General features: G+C 38.2%; 1 pseudogene; it reads right to left on the minus strand.

The window, feature by feature from the left end:
* Positions 1-21427: 21427 nt before the first annotated feature.
* Positions 21428-22309, minus strand: LOC114512525 (annotated as a pseudogene).
* Positions 22310-22594: the final 285 nt, after the last annotated feature.

The raw sequence follows: 22594 nt of genomic DNA on the forward strand, positions 1-22594 counted from the left end.
TCTCTAAAAATAAATAAATAAAATCTTTAAAAAAACACAAAAAATCATGTGAGAATAAAAACACAATTTATAAAAAAAGCAGGAATGAGGTGGCAGACAGCCTACATGCTTGAGTAGAGCTTGCTTGTTTCCATCACATCTAACCTCCAGCACCTCTCATTATCTGGCTCACGGTCCTAGGACACAACTCTGAAACCTAGGTCACATCCAACCTATAGAAAGGTTCTGTGTTTCCTGCACACGATTACAATGGTTTAACATCTGTTGCTAACATTGACTAATCAGGAGATGGGATGGTGAGCTATGTGGATGCCCTTCCTCTCGAGGCCATGGTTGGCTCACATCTAGGGCTGCATGTGGCCACATGGGCCTTGTGGACAGCTCTGACCAATGAAATGAGCAGAGGTGCCATGTCCCTTCTGGTATTAAGCATTTGACTGTGAGGGAGAAACGTCAAGGAATGACTTATGAGTGGGTAAGAGCTGTCCCCACATGGAAGTCTGGTCACACTCAGGGCCACCTATTCCACTTCTGTCTGCCAGACTGGGAAGATTTTATTCTAAAGGCTCAGGAGAAGGTGGCAGGGACCTGGAGTAAGCCAGTGAAGGGTCAAGTCAAGGAACATTATAAAGGACCCATGGACAGACAATGAGGGGGGGAGGGTTGAAAGTGGAAGGTTGGTCAGGTAGGGGAGAGATGGGAAAAACTGTAAATGAACAACAATAAAAATAATTTTTTAAAAAGCCAGTTAAGCTCAGAGAGAGGGGTAACCCGATGAAAGTCACAGCTAGTGAGGGAAGGATGTGGCTGGCCCAAAGCCCATGCCAACTTTTGCTTACAAGACTTTCTCATGTGGTTTCTCAGAGGGAAATAAAGCTTCCCTGCTTTTCTACCTAGATTATTCAAAGGCCATCAGGCTTCCTAAGATCTTCAAAGAACAGTAAGTATTACTACTTTCAAGAAGAGAATTTCTGGCCAAGACAGAGGTGTGGGTAAATACCCTTTGCCTCCTCACACAACCAAAAGAAAGACACAAATTTAAAAACAAAAAATAACCAGAACTGCCAGAAAATCAAACTGTGTGGAAGTCTGACAGCCAAGGAGTTAAAGAAGGAACATTCATTCAGACTGGTAAGAGGGGCAGAGATGGGAAGCTGAGGTGGAGAAGATTGATAGCAAGGTGGCAGCTGGTGGACTAGGAAGTCCCACATTTGTATTCAGATAAACCAGGAGAAACAACTGGAGATTGAGATAGACCAAGCAACCCATAGTTCCAGCACTGGAAAAAAAGTCTCAAAACCTCTGACTGTAAGAAGTTGTGGGGGTTGCAGCAGTGGGAGAAACTCCAAACCTCACAGAAGAGTTCACTGGGGAGACTACCAGGGTCCTAGAATGTACACAAACCCATTTTTCTGGGAATCAGCACCAAATGGCCCAATTTGCTTATGGGTAGCAGGGGAAGTGACAGAAAGCAGGGTAAGAGTAGAGCAAGTGTCATTATTCCCTCTCTGATCCCTCCCCCACATACAGCACCACAATGCAGCAACATAAGTTGCCCCACCTTGGTAAGTACTTAAGACATTACCCTTTGCAATGTAACAGTTTCACTGAGACAAAGAAATATGGCCCAAATAAAAGAACAGGTCAAAACTCCAAAATAAATAAATAAATTTAAATGAATAAATAAATAAGCAAGCTATGTAGAGATAATGAACCTATCAGATGCAGACTTCAAAACACTGGTAATGAGGATGCTTACAAAAATGATTGACTATGGTCACAAAATAGAGGAAGAGTGAAGATTATGCAAAGTGAAATAAAGAAAAATATACAGGACACCAACAGTGAAGGGAAGATAACTGGGGCTCACATCAATGATTTGGAGCTGAAGGAAGAAATAAATGTTCAACCACAAAAGAATGAAGAATTAAAAAAAAAAATGAAGAGAGGCTTAGGAACTTCCAGGACAACTTTAAACATTCCAACATCTGAATCATAGGGGTGATAGAGTAATCATGGATGGAGGTCCTTGCTTTTCATGACTTCAAATACTTTCCAGCCCCTTCTTGCCTGTAAGGTTTCTTTTGAGAAATCAGCTGATAGCTTTATGGGAATTCCTTTGTAGGTATCTGTCTCCTTTTCTCTTGCAGCTTTTAAGATTCTCTCTTTGTCTTTAATCTTGGGTAAGTTCATGAACGTATGACTTGGTGTGTTCCTCTTTAGGTCCAACTTCTTTGGGACTCTCTGGGCTTCCTGGACTTCCTGAGGGTCTATTTCCTTCTCCAGATTGGGGAAGTTTTCCTTCATTATTTGTTCAAATAAGTTTTCAATTTCTTGCTGCTGTTCTTCTTCTGGGACCTCTATAATTTGGATATTAGAATGTTTTAGGTGGTCCCAGAGGTTTGTAAGTCTCTCTTCAGTTTTTTGAATTCTTGTTTCTTCATTCTGTTCCAGTTGGATGTTTATTTCTTCCTTTTGTTTCAGATTGTTGATTTGAGTCCTGGTTTCCTCCTGTCACTGTTGGTTTCCTGAGTACTTTGCTTCATTTCATTTTGGGTACCTTCCATTTGTTCTTTCATTTTTTTTGACCAAGCTCAATCAGTTCTGTGAGCATTTTGATTACCAGGGCTTTAAATTCTCCATCAGATAGGTTGGCTATAACCTCGTCACTTAGCTCTCTTTTGAAGTTTTGCTCTGTTCTTTCCTTTGGGCCCTATTACTTTGTTTGGGGCCCCTGTTAAGTTATAGGGGTCCAAGCCCTCAGGTATTCACCCAGGAAGGGCAATTCTCCTTGCTGTGCTGCAGCACTGCCTGTGGGGTAGGGACCAAGGAGGGAACAATGTACCTTACCTGCTGGTCTCTAGTCCACTTTTCAATGAACTCTCATGTGAGACTGTGAGTTTCTCCCACTGCAGCAACCTCTGCAGTGCACAACTACCTCTGAGTCTCACATTCCCTTTAAGTCAGACCCTCATGCACAGCCTGCTGCCTTTGCACAGCCAGCCCCACCCCCATGGTCCATTGCCTCACCTCAGTTTCTCTGCACGCACTGCCTTACTGGTCTGGTTGTTTTGTTTGACTGTTTCTTTAACAACATAGTTGTCAGAGTTCCATGCCGTTTGATATTCTAGCACTTCTGGTTGTTTATTGATTTTAGATTGGTCGTTATCCTCCTTTTGGTTGTGTAAGGAAGTGAAGGGTTTCTACTTATGCCTCCATCTTGGACAGAACTCCTTATATTTAATTTTTTATATATGTGAGTTAATTTTTGTATATGGAATAGAATAAGAGTTTAACTTCATTCTTTTGCATTTGGGTATGCAGTTTCCCTATTTTTTTCTTTTAAATGTGTTGGCATTATTCAAAATCATTTGACCAAGGGTTTTTTCCTATGGTCCTTATTCTATCCCATTGGTCTATGTGACTATCCTTATGCCAGACCATAAGTTTTTTTTTACTTAATTTTTAATTTTTATTTTAATTGTTGTTCAAGTACAGTTTTCTGCCTTTTACTTTCATCCCAGCTCACCCTCCAGCCCTCTCCATTTCCCCTCCCCCTTGTTTTCATCCATGTGTCCGCCATACGTATTCCTGCAAGCCCTTCCCCTTTTCCCCTAAAATTCCCTCCCCTGTCCTCTCTGGTCACTGTCAGCCTATTCTCTATTTCAGTGTCTTTGGTTATAGTTGCTTGTCCATTTGTTCTGTTGATTAGGTTCCTGTTTAAGGTGAGATCATACAGTATTTGTCTTTCACCACCTGGATTATTTTGCTTAGCATAATTCTTTAAAGTTCCATTTATGCTGTTGCAAAGGGTAGGAGTTCTTTCTTTCTTTCTGGTGCGTAGAATTCCATTGCATAAATGTCTCATAGTTTTTTCATCCATTCATTTACTGATGGGCACTTAGGTTGCTTCCAACACTTGGCTATTATAAATTGTGCTGTTATCAACATTGGGGTGCATAGGTTCTTTTGGATTGGCATTTCAGGGTTCTTAGGATATAATCCTAGCAGTGGAATTGCTTGGTCAAAGGCAGACTCATTTTCAGTCCTCTGAGAAAATTCCATACTGTTTTCCAAAGTGGTTGTACTAGTCTGCAATCCCACCAACAACACACTAGGGTTCTCTTTTCTCCACAACCTCTCTAAGGCTTGTTTGTTGTTTTGTTTGTGATGGCCATTCTGACTGGTGTGAAGTGGTATCTCATTGTGGTTTTAATTTGCATCTCTCTGATAGCTAGCAATGCTGAGCATCTTTTCATGTGTCTCTGGATCCTCTGTATGTCCTCTTTGGAGAAGTATCTGTTCAAGTCCTTTGCCCATTTTTAAATTGGGTTGCTTGTCTTCTTAGACTGGAGTCATGTGAGTTCTTTATATATTCTGGAGATAAAACTCTTGTCTGAGGTATCATTGGCAAATATTTTCCCATACAGTTGGTTCTCTTTTTATTTTGGTACTGTTTTCTTTAGCCGTGCAGAACCTTTTTATTTTGATGAGATCCCATTTGTTTATTCTTTCCTTTATGTCCCTTGCTCTAGGGGACATATCAGTGAAAATGTTGCTGCATGAAATATCTGAGATTTTCCTGCCTATGTTGTCCTCTAGGACTTTAATGGTGCCACAACTTACATTTATATCTTCTATCCACCTTGAATTTATTTTTGTGTATGGTGTAAGTTGGTGCTCGAGTTTCATTTTTTTTTTCACTTAGCTGTCCAGCTATCCCAACACCAATTGTTGAAGAGGCTATTTTTACTCCATTTTATGTTGCCGCCTCCTTTGTTGAATATTAATCAACTATAGAGACTTGGGTTTATTCCTGGGCACTCTGTTCTGTTCCATTGGTCTATGTGCCTGTTTTTATGCCAGTACCAGGCTGTTTTGATTACACTGGCTTTGTAATACATTTTGGTATCAGGTATTGTGATCCCTCCTACTTTGTTCTTCTTTCTTGAAATTGCAGCAGCTATTCAGGGTGGTTTATGGTTCCATATAAATTTTTGAAGTCTTTGTTCTATGTCTGTGAAATGTGCCATTGGTACGTTAATGGTATTGCATTGAATGTGTAAATTGCTTTGGGTAGTATGGACATTTTGATGATATTGATTCTTCCGATCCATGAACACGGTATATGTTTCCATTTCTTTGTATCTTCCTTGATTTCTTTCCTCAGTGTTCTGTAGTTTTCTGAATACAGGTCTTTTACCTCTTTGGTTAGGTTTATTCCTAGGTATTTTCTTTTTCTTTTTGCTATTTCAAATGGAATTTTTTTTCTTGATTTCTGCTTCTGCTGTTTCATTGTTGGTGTACAGAAATGGCTTTGATTTCTGGATATTGACTTTGTATCCTGCTGTTTTGCCAACTTCACCTATTAGGTCGAGCAGTTTTTTGGCAGAGTCTATAGGATTTTCTATATCATGTCATCTGCAAACAGTGACAGTTTTGTTTCCTCCTTTCCAATTTGGATGCCTTTTATTTCTTTTGCTTGTCTGATTGCTGTGGTAAAACTTCCAGTACTATATTGAATAGAAGTGGTGAAAGTGGACATCCTTGTCTTGTTCCTGATCTTAGTGGAAAAGATTTTAATATTTGCCCATTGAGTATGATGTTGGCTGTAGTTCTCTCATATATGGCCTTTTTTATGTTGAGGAATGTTCTCTGTTCCCACTTTGCTCAGTGTTTTTATCATAAATGGGTGCTGTACCTTATCAAATGCTTTTCCCACATCTACTGATATTATCATAAGATTTTTGTCTTTGCTTTTGTTTATGTGATGTATTACATTGATTGATTTCCGAATATTGTACCATCCTTGTATCCGTGGGATGAATCTGACTTGATCATGGCCTATGATCTTTGTAATATATTGTTGGATGCGGCTTGCCAATATTTTGTTGAGGATTTTAGCATCTATGTTCATCAGTGATATTGGCCTGAAGTTTTCTCTCTTTGTTGTGTCTTTATTTGGTTTTGGGATTAGGATGATGCTGGCTTCATAAAAACAGTTTGGGAGTCCTCCAGCATTTTGGATTTTTTGCAATAGTCTGTGAAGGATAGGGGTTAACTCTTCCTTAAATGCTTTGTAGAATTCTCCTGTGAAACCATCTGGTCCAGGGCTCTTGTGTGTCAGGAGCTTTTTGATTACTGCTTCAATTTCATCTGCTGTTTTTGGTCTGTTCAGCCTTTATGCTTCTTCTTCATTGAGTTTTGGAAGATTATATTTTTTAGAAATTTGTCCATTTCACCTAGGTTTTTAAATTTCTTGGTATATGGTTCTTCATAGTAATTCCTTACAATCCTTTGTATTTCTGTGGTATCAGTTGTAATCTCTCCTCTTTCATTTCTGATTGTGTTTATTTGGGTCTTCTCTCTTTTTTTCTTGATGAGTCTGCTTAAAGGCTTGTCAATTTTGTTAATCTTTTCAAAGAACCAGCTCCTGGATTCCTTGATCCTTAGAATTGTGCTTTTATCCTCTATGTCATTTAATTCTGCTCTGATCTTGGTTATTTCCTTCCTTCTGCTTGCTGTGGGCTGTCTTTGTTGTTGTTCCTCGAGTTCTTGTAGGCCTAGGGTTAGGTTGTTTGTTGAAATGTTTCTATCTGTTTTTCAAAGGCCTGTATCACCATGAACTTCCCTCTCAGGACTGCCTTGGCTGTGTCCCATAAGTTTTGGGTTGTTGTGAGTTCATTTTCATTTGTTTCCAGAAACTTTTTGGTTTCTTCCCTACTTTCATTCTTAACCCATTCATTGTTTAATAGCCTGCTATTCAATCTCCATGATTTTGAGTGTTTTGGGTTTTTTTCCCTTGGGATTGTTTTCTACTTTCAGTCTGTTATGGTTGGAGAAAATGCTTGATATGATTTCAATTTTCTTAAATTAATTGAGGCTTGTTGTGTGTCTTATCATGTGGTCTATCTTTGAAAATGTTCCATATGCATTTGAAAAGAATGTGTATTTAGCTTCTTTGGAATAAAGGGCTCGCTATATGTCAGTTAAGTCCATTTCATCTAGGGCATTGTTCAATGCCACAATATCTTTGTTGATATTTATTTGGAAGATCTGTCCTTTTTGACAGCAGGGTTTTGAAATCCCCTACTTTAATTGTGTTGCTGTCAACATCTTTCTTAAAGTCCTCTAAGATTTTTCTTTATGTACTTGGGTGCTCTTCTGTTGTGTGCATGTATATTTACAATGTTTATTTCTTCTTGGTGAATTCTTCCCTTGAGTATTATGAAGTGGCCTTCTGGGTCTCTCTTTATGGACCTTTTTATGAAGTTTATTTTGTCTGATATGAGTGTTGCTGCCCCAGCTCCTTTTTCCTGCCTGTTTGTTTGGAAAATTTGTTTCCAGCCCTTCACTTTCAGTCTGTGTAAGTCTTTTGTCCTGAGGTGTGTCTCTTGTAGGCAGCATATGTGTGGGGCATGCTTTCTTATTTATTCATTTATTCAATGTCTTTTGATTGGAGCATTTAATCCATATACATTTAAGGTTATTATCAATAGGTACTTATTCATCGCCATTTTTGTACTTGTGTTCCTCTCTCCCTCTCTCTGCTTTCCTTTCCTTAAAGCAGTCTCTTTAGCATCTCTTGCAGAGCTGGTTTGGTGGAGGTGTATTCCTTTAGACTTCTTTTGTCTGGGAAGCTCCTTATTTGGCCTTCTATCTCGATTGAGAGCCTTGCTGGGTTAAGTAGCCTTGGTTTCAGGCTTCTGGTTCTTATTACTTGGAACATTTCTTGCCATTCTCTTCTGGCTTGGATTGTTTTCATTGAGAAGTCAGCAGCTGACCTTATTGGGGCTCCCTTGTACATTACTTCCTGTTTCCCCCTTGCTGCCTTTAAGATTCTCTCTTTGTCTTGGAATTTTGCCATTTTAATTGTGATGTGCTTGAGGTGGGCCTCTTTGGGTTCCTCTTGATTGGGACTCTCTGTTTCCTGGATTTGTGTGACTTTTTCTCTCATCAAATTAGGGAAGTTTTCCATCATTACTTTTTCAAATAAGTTTTCGATCCCTTGCTCTTCTTCTCCTCCTTCTGGTATCCCTATTTTGCGGATATCATTACTTTTCATATTGTGCTGCATTTCTCTTACTCCCTCTTCATTCTTTCTGAGCCTCTTTTCCTTTTCTTGCTCTTTCTGGGTGTTTTTTTCTACTTTGTCCTCCAGCTCACTGATCTGATCTTCTGCTTCATTGATCCTGCTTTTCATTCCTTCTACTGTGTTCTTCAGTTCAGAAATTGTATTCTTCATTTCCTCTTGGCCCTTGTTGATGGTTTGTTTTTCCTTTTTCATGTTGATATATTTCACAGTGATTTCATTGTAGTTTCCCTTTAGTTTCTGATAATTCACTGTGAGCTTGTTGAGTTTCCTGATAATCATTGCTTTGAACTCAATATCTGATAGTTGAATTGCCTCTACTTCATTTAGCATTCTTTCTGGGGCTTCCTCCTTTCCTTTCATTTTGGGTTTGTTTCTTTGTCTTCCCATTGTTTGTGAGACTCTTCTTGTTAGCCTCAGCTTCTTAAATCGATGTCTTCTGGCTCTCTGGGTTTGTGGTGTGAACTTCTGTGGTAGACTACCTGTGAGATTCAGTGGTGCAGTCTTCTTGATCTCTGGAGGTCATTGGTCTTGGACTGTTGTTTAAGTTGGCTCTGTGTTTGTCTTTGGGTTTCAGTTGTTGTCGGGTCTTCCTTTGGTGGGTCCTTCTCACAAGCTGGTTAACTGACGGTCACTCTGTCCACCACCTCTTGTATTTTGTTGTGCTGGTGTGAGTAGGTTGTTTTGCAGCTGGTTCTTCCTCGTGTACAAGATTTTGAGGATTCTCTCTTGCTCTTGTTCAGTTGTTTGTTCTGGGTAATTTATGCACTATTGCGTAATTCCAGATTGGGCCTGGGTGGGGGTTAGTGTGTCTTCCACTCCCTCCTTCACCTTCTTCTGTTGTTATCTGTTTGTTGTTCCTTTGTTGTTGGGTTTCCTCTTCCAGTGGGTATCCTGGTGTTCACAGCTTCCATGCAGTCTTTTTTTGTGATCATTGGAGGGGGAAGGCAAAATGATTTAAGACAGCAAGAGTGTATTCTATGACATTTACAGTAGCAGCTGGTAGAGCAGAGATAGGAGATCCTTTGGCTATGTATAGTGTTAACCATGATATTTCACCCAACTAGCCACTTTTTAGAAAGGATGGAAAGAAGATAAGACTCTTGTTGGGGAGGGAAGGATTGTGAGCTGGATTTAGAAAGCAGTGAGGTCATCAGAGTGAAACAGTGAGTAGCCAAGAGGGAAGTCCCCAAATAAAGATTCAGAATAGGGTCCAGAACTCAAGGTGTCTAGGAAATATTAGAAGGACATATAAGATACCCTCGTCCCTTCCCCCCAAAGAAGGCATTATAGGGGGAAGGAACACATAGAGTAGGAACATGCAGAGCTGTTTTGTACAGCCACAGCTTTGGCATGGTAAAGCTAATACATGGATTATCTAATCCATGGTATGGTAATTTAACATATCTAGACCTTTAGCTGATTGCACAGATGTGTTAAATAGCTGTTGCCATGCTCTGAGCCAGGGGGATGGAAGGGACTTACCCCCAAGATACAACTGGTGTGCAAGTCCCTGGGGTTACAATGCCTGCATGAGAGCTTGGACAAGATTGACTCCATGACATGGGCCACCCCTGTTCAGACTCATGATGGCATCCTAGTAAACTTGGAATAATATGAGAATGCTGGCAGGTGTAACTGGTTGTAGGAGGAGTCAGAAATGGGGGCACAGAGTAAGACTGACATGGGGATTTAAACTCAGACATAGCAGTGACTGGGGAGAAGAACCACACGGTTTTGCCAGAGTGCAGACCCCCTGCAGCTTTGGTGAAAAGAGAACCATGTGGCTTTGGCAAGAGTGAGGACCCCATAGGTCTGGGGTGCACTCCTTCGATGCATAGTTCAGGAAGCAGGAGAGATTTTGCCTGGTAGAAAATGGGTACAAAGAACTCTTGTGAGTAGGCCATGAGAAGGTGCTACATGGCTTTGGATTCATTGGAGATCCTGCCTGCATGGCAACACAGCTGATGGTGCCGGCAGCCTGAATCACGGATGTCTACTTCTTTTCCTGTTATATGGTACCCCAGATTTGGGTAGGGAGAGAAGGAAGCACTGTGGGCATCTGTGGGTATCCAAAAGGACTTTGATATTTTAATTAAGACATTAGGTCACTACTTTAAGTCTGTATAGCTTTAAATAAACATTTGCTTTCCTTTTCATAAATCTCTGGCATTGAGAGATGTCTTTCCTAAGGTGGTGGACAATCCAACCTAGTGGGCAGTCCTTTCGGTAATAGTATATCGTACCCCTGTTGGCCCTGTGTGTGTTCTGTAACAGGAGGGCAGATTCTGAGGTAAGGTGTGAGTAAAGGATAGTAAATAAGTGTAGTGTGTGAGAGAATAGAGTTAACCACTACAGTAATAGAATTCAGGAAATTGTGAAGTGGGCTAAGATCTGGAGGGGTGTTGTGTAGTATTTACAATTGTATGGAACAGCTATTATTTACAGTAATATTAGAGCCACAATCATATGACAGAATCTATGTGATCTGGATAGCAAGAATAGGGAGTATAGGACCTTGAGTAGTGTGCTAAAGGAACATAAGTGAAGGATAGTAAATTAGCAATACACTATGAAAGAGAGAACAGGGGAAACCTGTCAAATGATATAATTTAACCAGCCAAGTAAAGAAGACTAAACAGAAATAAGAGGAATATAAAAATACTATTAATGGGTGGGTGGGCTGGAATGGGAGTAGGGTGGAGAAAACTGTACTTGAACAATGATTAAAATAAAAAAAACACAAAAGTAAATTTAAAAAAATACTATTAAAATAAAAGGTGTAAGAATAATAAAAAACAGTACTAATATGCAATAACTTGCAGGTTCCGTGTAATAGCAAAGTGAAATTTGTCTGTCTCAGTTGTTGGGATGCCCCCTCTTAGGGTCCAACTCTGGTCTTTTCACAGTTCCAGGTGTTTTTGTCTCACTTGTGGGTATTTAAAAAAAATAACAAAAAAAAAAAAGAAGAAGAAGAAGGAAGGAAGAAGAGATAAATTTGGAAGGAAAGGAAGAAGTAATAAAACAAGAAAGAAGAGAGGAAAAAGGAACTGACAGATAAAAAATAATAAAAATAAAAAATAAAGAATTACTTTAAAACAAAAAAAGCCTCTTGCTGGTTTCAAATGGCTAAATGGGTTTTGCTGGTCTTGCTGGCTACAGCAAGCTGAGGGTAGATTGGTTTTGCTTTTCTCTCTTCCTGATCCACCTCAGGCACGCACTCTCCCCAGGGAGAGTGCACTAGCAGGGCTAGCAGGGCACCTCTCCCCAAGGCTTTGGGTGTGGGATCTAGGCCCTCCAAAGAGCACTGCCTCAGGTCTCTCAGGTTTGGGTGTGCAGGGCACCCCACCACCTCAGGAGCACTGCCCAGCTGGGTTGGGAGGAGGTTGTAGCTACTGCTGCAGGGAAATCCCCCAAACAGTATCTCTTTTTTCATTTTTTTAGTTTTGAGAAATTCCTCCTACTCAGACGTGCCCCTCTACACAGTGGTCTGGCCTCTCACACAGCCCAATTCTCCAACCAGACTGGTGACTATCCTGGTCAGGGCCTGTTAAGACCCAACTCTCAACTCTCCCCAGCAGGCATCCACAGACTCTGTGGGTGCTCACAGCCACTGTATGTTTGCCACTTAGTCCTCACTCCCCTCTCTGCGACTTCAAGCAGCCAGGTCTCTCCTGGTGCTGCTCAAACCTTGTTTGGCCAGGGAAGGAGCAGTTGACCTGGCTCTCTCCCAACAACTCTGTGGTAGACCTGGCAGTCGCCGGACCTGGGGCTGCAGCCTCTGTGGTCCCCATGCTGGTCCCTCGGACCCTACTGTCCTGAAGCATTCTCCTTACTGTCTGGATTTTCAGTGTCTGCTACTATTTTTGGTCTCCTATGTTCATATATGCTGGGGTATGGTTGGCTATCTGTTCCGTTCCTCTGTAGATCGGCTAGGTTTCTCTCCTGTGTGTAGGGGGAAGTGGAATCTGCTCCCTCCTACCTCACTTCCATCTTCCTCAAATCCACAGTTTTTTTTAACATAGCGATTTTCTTTTTAAAAAAATATTTTATTTATTTATTTTTAGAGAGAGGGCAGGGAGGGAGAAAGAGAGGGAGAGAAACATCAATGTATGTTTGCCTCTCACTCGCCCCCAAATAGAGGTCTGGCCTGCAACCCAGCCATATGCTCTGACTGGAAATGGAACCATCACCCATTTGGTTCAAAGACCAGCACTCAATCTACTGAGCCACACCAACTAGGCAGACCACACTGTTTTAAATACCATATTATTAGTAAGTTTTAAAATTAAGAACTGTCAGTCCTCCAACTTTGCTCTTCCTTTTCAAGATTGTTTTGGCTGTTTAGGCTTACTTGAATCTCTATATGAATTTTAGGGTGGGTTTTTCTATTTCTGAAAAAATCATTGTAGAGATTTTTATAGAGATTGCATTAATTTGTAGATCTTTTTTGGTTGCATTGTTATCTCAACATTAAGTCTTCCAATTCATGAACATGAAATGTCTTTACATTTATGTCTTCTTTAATTTCATTTCACAGCATTTTGTAGGTTTTCATGTACAAGTCCTTAGTATCTTTTGTTAAATTTATTCTTAAATATTTTATTCTATTATAAATAAAATTGTTTTCTTAATTTCCTTTCATTGTTAGTGTATAGAAATGCAACTCATTGTGGATTGTGGATTTGGTATCCTTGCTTTGCTGAATTCATTTATTAGCTTTGAGAGCTTTTTTAGTGTGTGGATTCTTTAGTGCTTTCTACATATAAGATCATGTCATAATTTAACAGAATAATTTTATTTCTTACTTTCCTATTTGGATATCTTTATTTATTTTTCTTGCCTAATTGCTCTGGCTAGAATTGACAGTACTGTGTTGAATAGTTGAGTATTCTTGTCTTGTTCCTAATCTTATAAGAAAAACTTTCAGTATTTCACTTTTGAGTATAATGTTAGCTGTGGGTTTTTCATATATGTAATTTATCATGTTGAGGAAATTCTATGTTCCTCCTAATTTAGTAAATGTTTTTGCCTTGAAAGAGTATTGGATTTTTCTGTATTGAATGAGATGATCATGTGTTCTTTTTTCTCCCTTCTTCCTATTAAGGTGGTGTATTCATTGATTGATTTCATATGTTGAATTACCCTTGTCTTACCTGAATAAAGTCTACATGGTCATAGTAATAATTATTTTAATATACTGATAAATTTGATTTGCCAGTTTCATGTTGCAGATTTTTGCATCTATACTTATAAGGGATATTGGCAATAGTGTTCTTTTCTTGTAGTCTCTATCTGGATTTGGAATCAGGAAAATCATGGACTCATAGAGTAAGTTAGGAAGTGTTCTCTCCTTAAATTTTTAGAGGAGTTTGAATAGGTGGCTATTAATTCCTTTTAAATGTGTGTTAGAATTCGCCAGGGAAGCTACCTGGTCCTGAACATGTATTTGTTTGGAGATTTTAAATTACTGGTTCAATTTCCTTACTATTTTAGGTCTCTTTACATTCTCCATTTATTCATGATTCAATTTTAGTGTATTGTGTATTTCTAGGAATTTGTCCCTTTTTCCTTGATTGCTCTTGGTGTGTGACTATTCATAGTATTCTTTTATAATCTTTTTTTTTATTTCTGTAAAATCTGTAGATATGCCCTCACTTTCATTTGCAAATTTATAATTTGAGTCTTCACTCTTATTTTCTTTGTCAGTCTAGCTAATGTTTTGCCAACATTGCTAATCTTTTCAAAAGCCAACTTTCAGTTTTATTAATTTTTCTCTATTGTTTTTCTATAATTATTATTAGCATTCAGTGTAATTTGTGCCTTTTTTCTAGTTCTTAAGATATATGAAGTCTGTCCAGAGGGTATCCAGCCACATGATTTGAAAAATAGAAACATTTGTTGAAGAAAATATAAGATATAAGAAACATTGTACATAGGACAATGATGCCTCAGCCCCCTTCAAAGTAGGCACCTTGAGACCTCACATAGTTTTCCCAATCACCATTAGCTTCCCTGTCTCATTTTCCTGGATCTCATCCACAATCTGAAATGTCTTCCCTTTCAAAGGTGATTTTAGTTTTGGGAAAATCCAGAGGTCACAGGGAATCAAATCTGGGCTGCAGGGGGACTGAATCACCACAGTGACTTAATGTTTCACCAAAACACTCTGCATGAGGCATGATGGAGGGTGTGTTGTGATGAAAATGCCAATCACCAGTTGCCCATAGCTGCAGCCTTCTGAATTATTCCAATAGTTTCTTCAGAGGAATGTTCAAATTTAATGCAAATTTAATGTAGATTCATTGCTCTACTGGCTCAATCATTTTGAACACAATGGCCATGCAGTACATATGCTCACTCAATGGCACATCAGCATTCCCACTGACTAATACACTTGAAGTCATCGTTGTTCACACATGCACATTCCAGTCCATTCTCTTTGGCAGCCAAGTTACATTGATGTCAGGCAAACTGTTCTCATTATATTAACAATGGCTGGACTTTTTCCGAATAGACTTCATACAGTTAGGTTATTAATTTGAGTTTTTTAAATGTATGTGTTTACTGCCATCATGTTTCCTCTTAGGACTGCTTTCTGTGTCCCATAAGTTTTGATATATTGTATTTTAGATGTTTTCTCAATTCCCTAGTTATTTTTTACTTGATGCACTTATTATTAGGAGTGTTTATTTTTCACATATTTGTGAATTTCCCAGTTTTTCTTTTGTTATTGATTTTTAATTTCATTCCTTGTGACCAGAAAAGAAATTTTGTATGGTGTCAGTCTTTCTAAATATATTAAGACTTGTCTTGTGGCCTAAAATATGTGTTCTAAAATGTGCTCTATCCAGGAGAATGTTCCATGTGAACTTGAGAAGAAATATATTCTGCTGTTGTTGGGTGGAGTGTTCTGTATATTTGTTATGTCAAATTGATTTTTGATGTTGTTTAAGTCCTCTATTTCCTTATTAACCTGTCTTATTGTTCTATTCATTATTGAAAGTTGGGTATTGAAGTCTCCAGCTATTATTGTCAAACTGTCTATTGTTCCCTTTAATTCCGTCAATGTTTGCTTTTTATTTGGGGGTGGTTCTGTTATTTGTTGCATCTGTTTATAATTGTTATATATTCTTGATGACCATTTCATCAATATAAAATGTCCTTCTCCCTGGTAACAGTTTTTGACTTGAAGTCTATGCATACGATATTAGTATATCTATCCCAGATCTCTTTTGGTTATTATTTTCAGTGAATAGCTTTTCATTCTAATTTTGATATATTTGTATATAGAGATCCAAAGTGAATCTCTTATATACCATATATAGTTGGATTATGTTGTTAAAGACTTTTTTTGTTATTTTGCCCTTGATTGGAGAGTTAAATACATTTACATTTGAAATAATTACTTAATAAAAAAGGACTTTCTTTTGCCACTTTTCTACTTGTTTTCTGTGTGTCTCATAGCTTTTTTGTCTTTCATGCTCTCATTACTGCCTTCTTTGATTTTAGTTGACTTTTTTTAAGTGAAGCATTTTAATTCTTTATTATTTCCTTCTGTGCATATTCTATACACATTGTCTTTGTGCTTATAAAGTTATAACAATGCCTTTTGAATTGATACCAAATTAACTTCCATAGTATACAATTATCTGGTTCTTCACAATTTTGTTACTTCTTTTATGCTATTGATGCCATGAATTACATCTTTATTTATACATTTTGAGCCCAATAGCATAGAGTCATAATTTTATGCATTTTCTTTAAATCCTTTAGAAAATTGAATGTAGAGTTGCAAACTAAAATTAGAATAAGACTGGTATTTATATATTTCCTTGTATTTTCCTTTACCAGAGATCTTTGTTTATATGGCTTTGAGTTACTGTTTGCATTTTCAACCTGAGGGACTCGGTTTAACATTTCTTAGAGAGCTAGTCTAATGATAGCAAACTCTGTCAGCCGTTGTTTACTTGGGAATATATTAAATTCTTTCTCATTTGGAAGGCCAATTTTGCTGAACCCGGATACCTCAGTTGACAATTTTCTTTTATTCAGTATTTAATATGTATATCATCCCACTATCTTCTGGCCTCCAAGTTTTCTTATGAGAAACTAGTTGATAATTTTATTTTGAATCTGTTGTACATGACAAATTACTTCTCTCTTGCTGCTTTCCAGCAAATTTCCATTTTTTGTCTTTAGCTTTTGACAGTTTTAATAAAATGCTTTGGTGTGGATGTCTTTAAGTCTTCCTATAATATTGCAACACCCACACACATATATTGATCTAGCTGATGATGTCCCATAGGTCATTTAAGCTCTGTTTATTTTTTGTCTTTGAATTTTCTTTCTGCTATCAGATACAAGAGTTTCTCTTTTTTTATTCTTGCTTATTATATTACAGTTGAACCATTTTTTCCCCATTTGCACTACTCTGCTAGCCCACCCCTTTCCCACAGTCTATCTTTACACCATTGTCCATGTCCATAGGTGATTCATACATGTTCTCTGACTAATCCCTTCCCCTTCTTTCCACCATCCCCCGCTCTCCCCTCCCCTCTGGCAGCTGTCAGTCTGTTACATGTTTCCATGTCTCTGGTTCTATTTTGCTCATTAGTTTATTTTTTGTTAGATTCCACTTATAAGTGAGATTATATGGTATTTGTCTTTCATGACCTGGCTTATTTCACTTAGCAAAATAGTCTCAGTTCCATTCATGCTGTCCCAAAAGGTAGGAATTCCTTGTTCTTTGTTTCTGCTCCATACTATTCCATTTTGTAAATGTACCAGTTTTTTAATCCATTCATCTGTTGATGGGCAATTAAGCTGTTTCCAACCCTTGCCTATTGTAAATAGTGCTGCTTTCAACATGGAGGTGCATAAATTCATTTGAGTTGCTGTTTTGGGATTATTCAGGTATTCCAGAAATGGCATTGCTGGGTCAAAAAGCAGTTCCACTTTTAGTTTTTTAAGGAAATTCCATACCGTTTGTCACACTGGCTGCACCAGGCTGCATTTCCACTAACAGTGCACTAGGGTTCCCTTTCCCCCACATCCTCACCAGCACTTGCTGTTTGTTGATTTATTAAAAATAGCCATTCTGACAGGTGTGAGGTGATATCTTATTGTGGTTTTAATTTGCATCTCTCTGGTGGCTAGTGTTGAGCATTTTTTCATATGTTTATGGAGTATCTGTATATCCTCCTTGGAGAAGTGTCTATTCAGGTTCTTTGCCCTAATTTTTTCTTTTCTTTTCTTTATTTATTTCTGTTGTTGTTCAAGTACAGTTGTCTCCATTTTCCCACCACCATTTTTCCCCTTGCCACCCACCCCCATCTCCCACCTTTAATCCTTCCCCCCTTTGGCTTTGTCCATGGGTCCTTTATACATGTCCCTTGATGACCATTTCCCTTCTTTCCTCCATTATCCCTCTCCCTCCTCTCTTCTGGTTACCGTCAGTTTGTTCTTAATTTCAGTGTCTCTGGTTATATTTTGCTTGCTTGCTTGTTTTACTGATCAGGTTCCACTTATAGGTGAGATCATATGGTATTTGTCTTTCACCACCTGGCTTACTACACTTAGCATAATGCTCTCCAGTTCCACCCATTGCGAAATGAAAGATAGGAGCTCCTTTTTTCTTTCTGCAGTGTAGTATTCCATTGTGTAAATGTACCACAGTTCTTTAAGTCACTCATCTACTGATGGGCACCTAAGTTTCTTCCAGCACTTGGCTATTGTAAATTGTGCTGCTATGAACACCGGGGTAGATAGGTTCTTTTTAATTAATGTGTCAGGATTCTTAGGGTATACTCCCAGCAGTGGAATTGCTGGGTCAAAAGCAGTTCCATGTTTGCTTTTTTTGAAGGAATTCCATACTGTTTTCCACGTTTGCTGTACCAGTCTGCATTCCCACCAACAGCGTACTAGGGTTCCCTTTTTTCCACAACCTCACCAGGACTTGTTCATTGATTTGTTTATGATGGCCATTCTGACTGGTGTGAAGTGATATCTCATTGTGGTTTTCATTTGCATCTCTCTAATGGCTACTGGTGCTGAGCATCCTTTCATATGTCTCTGGGTCTTCTGTATGTCCTCCTTGGAGAAGTATCTGTTCAGGTCCTTTGCCCATTTTTTAATTGGATTGTTTGTCTTCCTGGAGTGGAGCCATAGACTTCTTTATATATTTTGGATAACAAACCCTTGTCTGAGATATCATTGGCAAGTATATTTTCCCATAGAGTTGGTTAACTGTATGGGAAGGTCAAGGTTTACAGGTCTTGACAATTGTAAATCTACAGTTTTCCCAAGAGACCAGGAGGGAGATAATCCCTTTTCATTTTGATGATGGACTTTTGAGCTGTGCAGAAGCTTTTTTTTAATTAAGTCCCATATGTTGGTTTTTTTCCTTTATTTCCCTGCCCTAGGAGATATCCTAGCAAAAATATTGCTATGACAGATATATGAAATTTCACTGCCTATGTTTTCTGCCAGGACTTTTATGGTATCATGATTTATATTTAACTCTTTTATTCATTTTGAGTTTTTTTTTTCTGGTGTATGGTACAAATTGGTAATCTAGTTTCTTTCTTTCTTTTCTTTTCTTTTCTTTTTTTTTTTTGCATGTACCAGTCCAGATCTCCCAATACCATTTGTTGAATAGGTTATCTTTACTCCCATTTATGTTTTCACCCCTATCCAGAATATTAATTGACCGTAGAGACTTGGGTTTATTTCTGGGCTCTCTATCTGTTCCATTGATCTATGTTTCTGTTCTTATGCCAGTTCCAGACTCTTTTGATTACCATGGCTTGTAATATATTTTGATGTCAGGTATGGTGATCCCTCCAACTTTGTTCTTCTTTCTAAAGACTGCTGTGGCTATTCAGGGTCTTTTTTGGTTCCATATCAATTTTTGAAATGTTTGTTCTAGATCTGTGAAGTATGCTATTGGTATTTTACTAGGGAGTGCATTGAATTTATAAATTGTTTTGGGTAGTATAGACATTTTAATGATGTTAATTCTTCCTGTCTATGAACACACTGTACCCTTCCATTTCTTTGTATCTTTCTCAATTTCTTTATTCAGTGTTCTATACTTTTCTGACTACAGAACTTTTACCTCCTTGGTTAAATTTATTCTGAGGCATTTTATATTTTTGTTGCTATAGTAAATGGGATTTTTCTCAGTTTCTCTTTCTGATAGTCATTGTTGATATAAAAATGCCATTGATTTCTGAATATTGACTTTGTATCTTTTATTTTGCTGAATTCACTTATTAGGTTGGGTTGTTTTTTGGTGGAGCCCATAGGGTTTTCTATGTACACTACCATGTTGTCTGCAAATAATGACAGTTTTATTTCCTCCATTCCAATTTGGATGCCTGTCTATGGCTGGAATCTCCATTACTATCTTGAATAAGAGTAGTGAAAGTGAACACCCTTGTCTTGCTCCTGATTTTAAGGAACATACTTTTAGTTTTTTCCCATTGAGTATGATGTTGGCAGTAGGTTTTTAGTATATGGCCTTTATTAGTTTGAGATATGCTCCCTCAATTCTTACTTTGCTGAGTTTTTTATGTGATGAATGGGTTCTGGATTTTATTAAATGCTTTTTTCGCATCTATTGATATGATCATGTAATTTTTGTCTTGCATTTTGTTTATGTGATATATCACATATGTTAATTTACAAATATTGTAACATCCTTTTATCCCTGGAAAATCCCACCTGATTATGCTGTATGATCTTTTTAATCTACTGCTGGATCTAGTTTACTAGTATTTTCTTGAGGATTTTAGCATCTATGTTCATCAGAGATATTGGCCTATAATTTTCTTTCTTGGTTGTGTCTTTACCTGGTTTTGGGATTAGGATAATACTGGCCTTATAAAAAGAGTTTGGGAGTCTTCCCTCTTCCTGAATTTTTAGAATAGTTTGAGGATAGGTATTAGTTCTTTGAGTGTTTGGTAAAATTCTCCTTTGAAGCCATCTGCTCCAGGGCCTTTGTGTGGCAATAGTTTTTTTGATTATTGCTTCGATTTCACTAGTTGTTACTGGTCTATCCAAGTGTTTTGTTTCTTCCTGATTCAGATTTGGAAGATTGCATTTCTCTAGAAATGTATCCATTTCCCCCAGATTTTCCAATTTCTTGGCATAGAGTTGTTCATAGTAATTTCTTAACAATTCTTTGTATTTCTGTGGTATCACTTGTAATCTCTCCTCTTTCATTTCTGATTTTATTTATTTGGATCCTCTCTCTTTTTTTCTTGACGAGTCTGCTTAATAGTTTGTCAGTTTTGTTCACCTTTTCAAAGAAACAGCTCCTGAGTTCATTGATCCTTTGAATTATAATTTTATTTTCTATGTCATTTAATTCTGCTTTGATCTTGTTTGTTTTCTTCCTTTTCCTTGCTCTGGGCTTTGTTGTTGTTCCTCTAGTTCTTTCAGATAGAGGGTTAGTTTGTTTATTTGAGGTATATCTATTTTCTGTAGGTAGGCCTGAATTGCTATGAGCTTCCCTTTCAAGATAGCCTTTGTTGTGTTCATAAGTTTTGGGTTGTATGTTCATTTTAATTTTTTTCTAGATAATTTTTTATTTCTTCCTTGATCTCATTGCTAACCCACTGATTATTTAATAACATGTTATTCAGCCTCCATGTATTTGAATGTTTTTGAAATTTTTTTCTTGAGGTCAGTCTCCAGTTTCAAGCTATTATGATTTGAGAAGATGCTTGATATGATTTTATTTTCTTGAATTTGTTGAGGCTTATTTGGTGTCCTACCATGTGGTCTGTTTTTGAGATTGATCCATGTGCATTTGAAAAGAATGTATATTGTGCTTCTTTGTGGTGAAATGTTCTGTAAATATCAGTTAAGTCCATTTGACCTAGAGTATTATCCAATGCTGCAATATTTTTGTTGATTTTTTGTTTGGAAGACCTACCCATTGTTGACAGTGGGGTGTTGAAATCCAGTACAATGACTGTGTTACTGTCCATCTCTTTCTTAAAGTCCTCCAATATTTTTTAATATATTTATGGGATCCTATATTAGGTGTATATATGTTACAAGAGTTATTTCCTCTTATTGGACTACTCCCTTAAGTATTATGTACTGACCTTCTTTGCCTCTTATTATGGACTTTATTTTGAAGTGTACCTTTTCTGATGTAGGTATGGCTACCCCAGCTTTTTTGTGTGTCCATTTGCATGGAATATTTTTTCCATCATTTCACTTTCAGCCTGTGTGTATCTTTTGTTCTAAGTGGGTCTTTTATAGACAGCATATATGAAGGTCATGTTTTCTTATCCATTCAGCTACCCTATTTTTTAAAAAAACAGTTCAGTTATTTAATTAGGTTTTTCAAAAGAAATTTAGAACTTTATTTTATGAGCATGAAGCGCACTTGTGAGAGCAAACACAGAGTGGAGATAGCCCTGGAGCTGAGGAACAGCTTGATTTTTGGCAGAATTTGTGAGTCCACAGCTTTCTAATCAACCTTGTGTTGCTCTGTAATCTTGTATTTCTCTTTCTTGGTGTTGAAGATCTCCCCCTCCTGGTGTCTGGGCTTGCACAGCTTCTTTCTCTTGAAGTAAGCATCAGTGAGATGCTTGGGGGTTTTCATACCACTGATATCAATTTTGGTGGAGGAGGTGATGGCAAATTTCTGGTGTGTTCTATGCAGAGGAACTCAATTAACAAGTAACAAGTCACAAGTAACAAGCCACTGCACAGCTGCTTCAGGAAAGCCACCCTCTTGCCTCTGTGGCACCCAGTGAGAACAATCAGAATGGACCCTGGAGTGATGCTGGCCCACAGGTTTCTCACATGCTGACTGAAGTGTTTCTTGCCATAGCTCAACAGCTTTCAAGGCACATCTTCAGTAGGATAGTATGTAGGCATTTTGTGAAGTTTAACTACTTGGGTACAACCATTCTTGTCTCCACCAACTGGTTTAGTGACAGTAGCCATAACTTCCTCCTTCTTTTTTCTTTCCAATCCTAGATTTAGCTGCAGAATACTTCCTCTTGTACATGGACTTTTGGGAATACATAGCTGACTGGGAACACCTGCCAATTCCTCTGACTAGGACAAGGTTTCAGTTGCAGTGGGGCTTCCCCTTCTTAAGCATCTTGGTCTTGAGGTTACCCTTCTTAACCTTGCCACCAGCATCAGCCTTCTTGGCTTCAGGTTTCTTCTTAGTATCCAGCTTCTCATTTTTTTTCACCCGCCATCTTGCAAGACAAGAAAAAGAACTAAAGCCTATTTCTTTGGGTTGGAGGACTTAATCCATTTACATTTAAGGTTGTTATTGATAGGCACTTATTCATTGCCATTTTTTCCCTTTGTACCTATGTTTCTCTCTCTCTCTCCCTCTCTCTCTCTCCCCTTCCCTCCTTCCCTCCCTCCTTTCTCCTCCTCCTCCTTCTTTTTCTTCTTCGTACAGTCCCTTTACCATCTCTTGCAGTGCTAGCTTGGTAGAGATGTACACTTTCAGTCTTC

The sequence above is a fragment of the Phyllostomus discolor genome, chromosome 3 (genome assembly GCF_004126475.2).
Source record: "Phyllostomus discolor isolate MPI-MPIP mPhyDis1 chromosome 3, mPhyDis1.pri.v3, whole genome shotgun sequence".
NCBI classification, from domain to species: Eukaryota; Metazoa; Chordata; class Mammalia; order Chiroptera; family Phyllostomidae; genus Phyllostomus; species Phyllostomus discolor.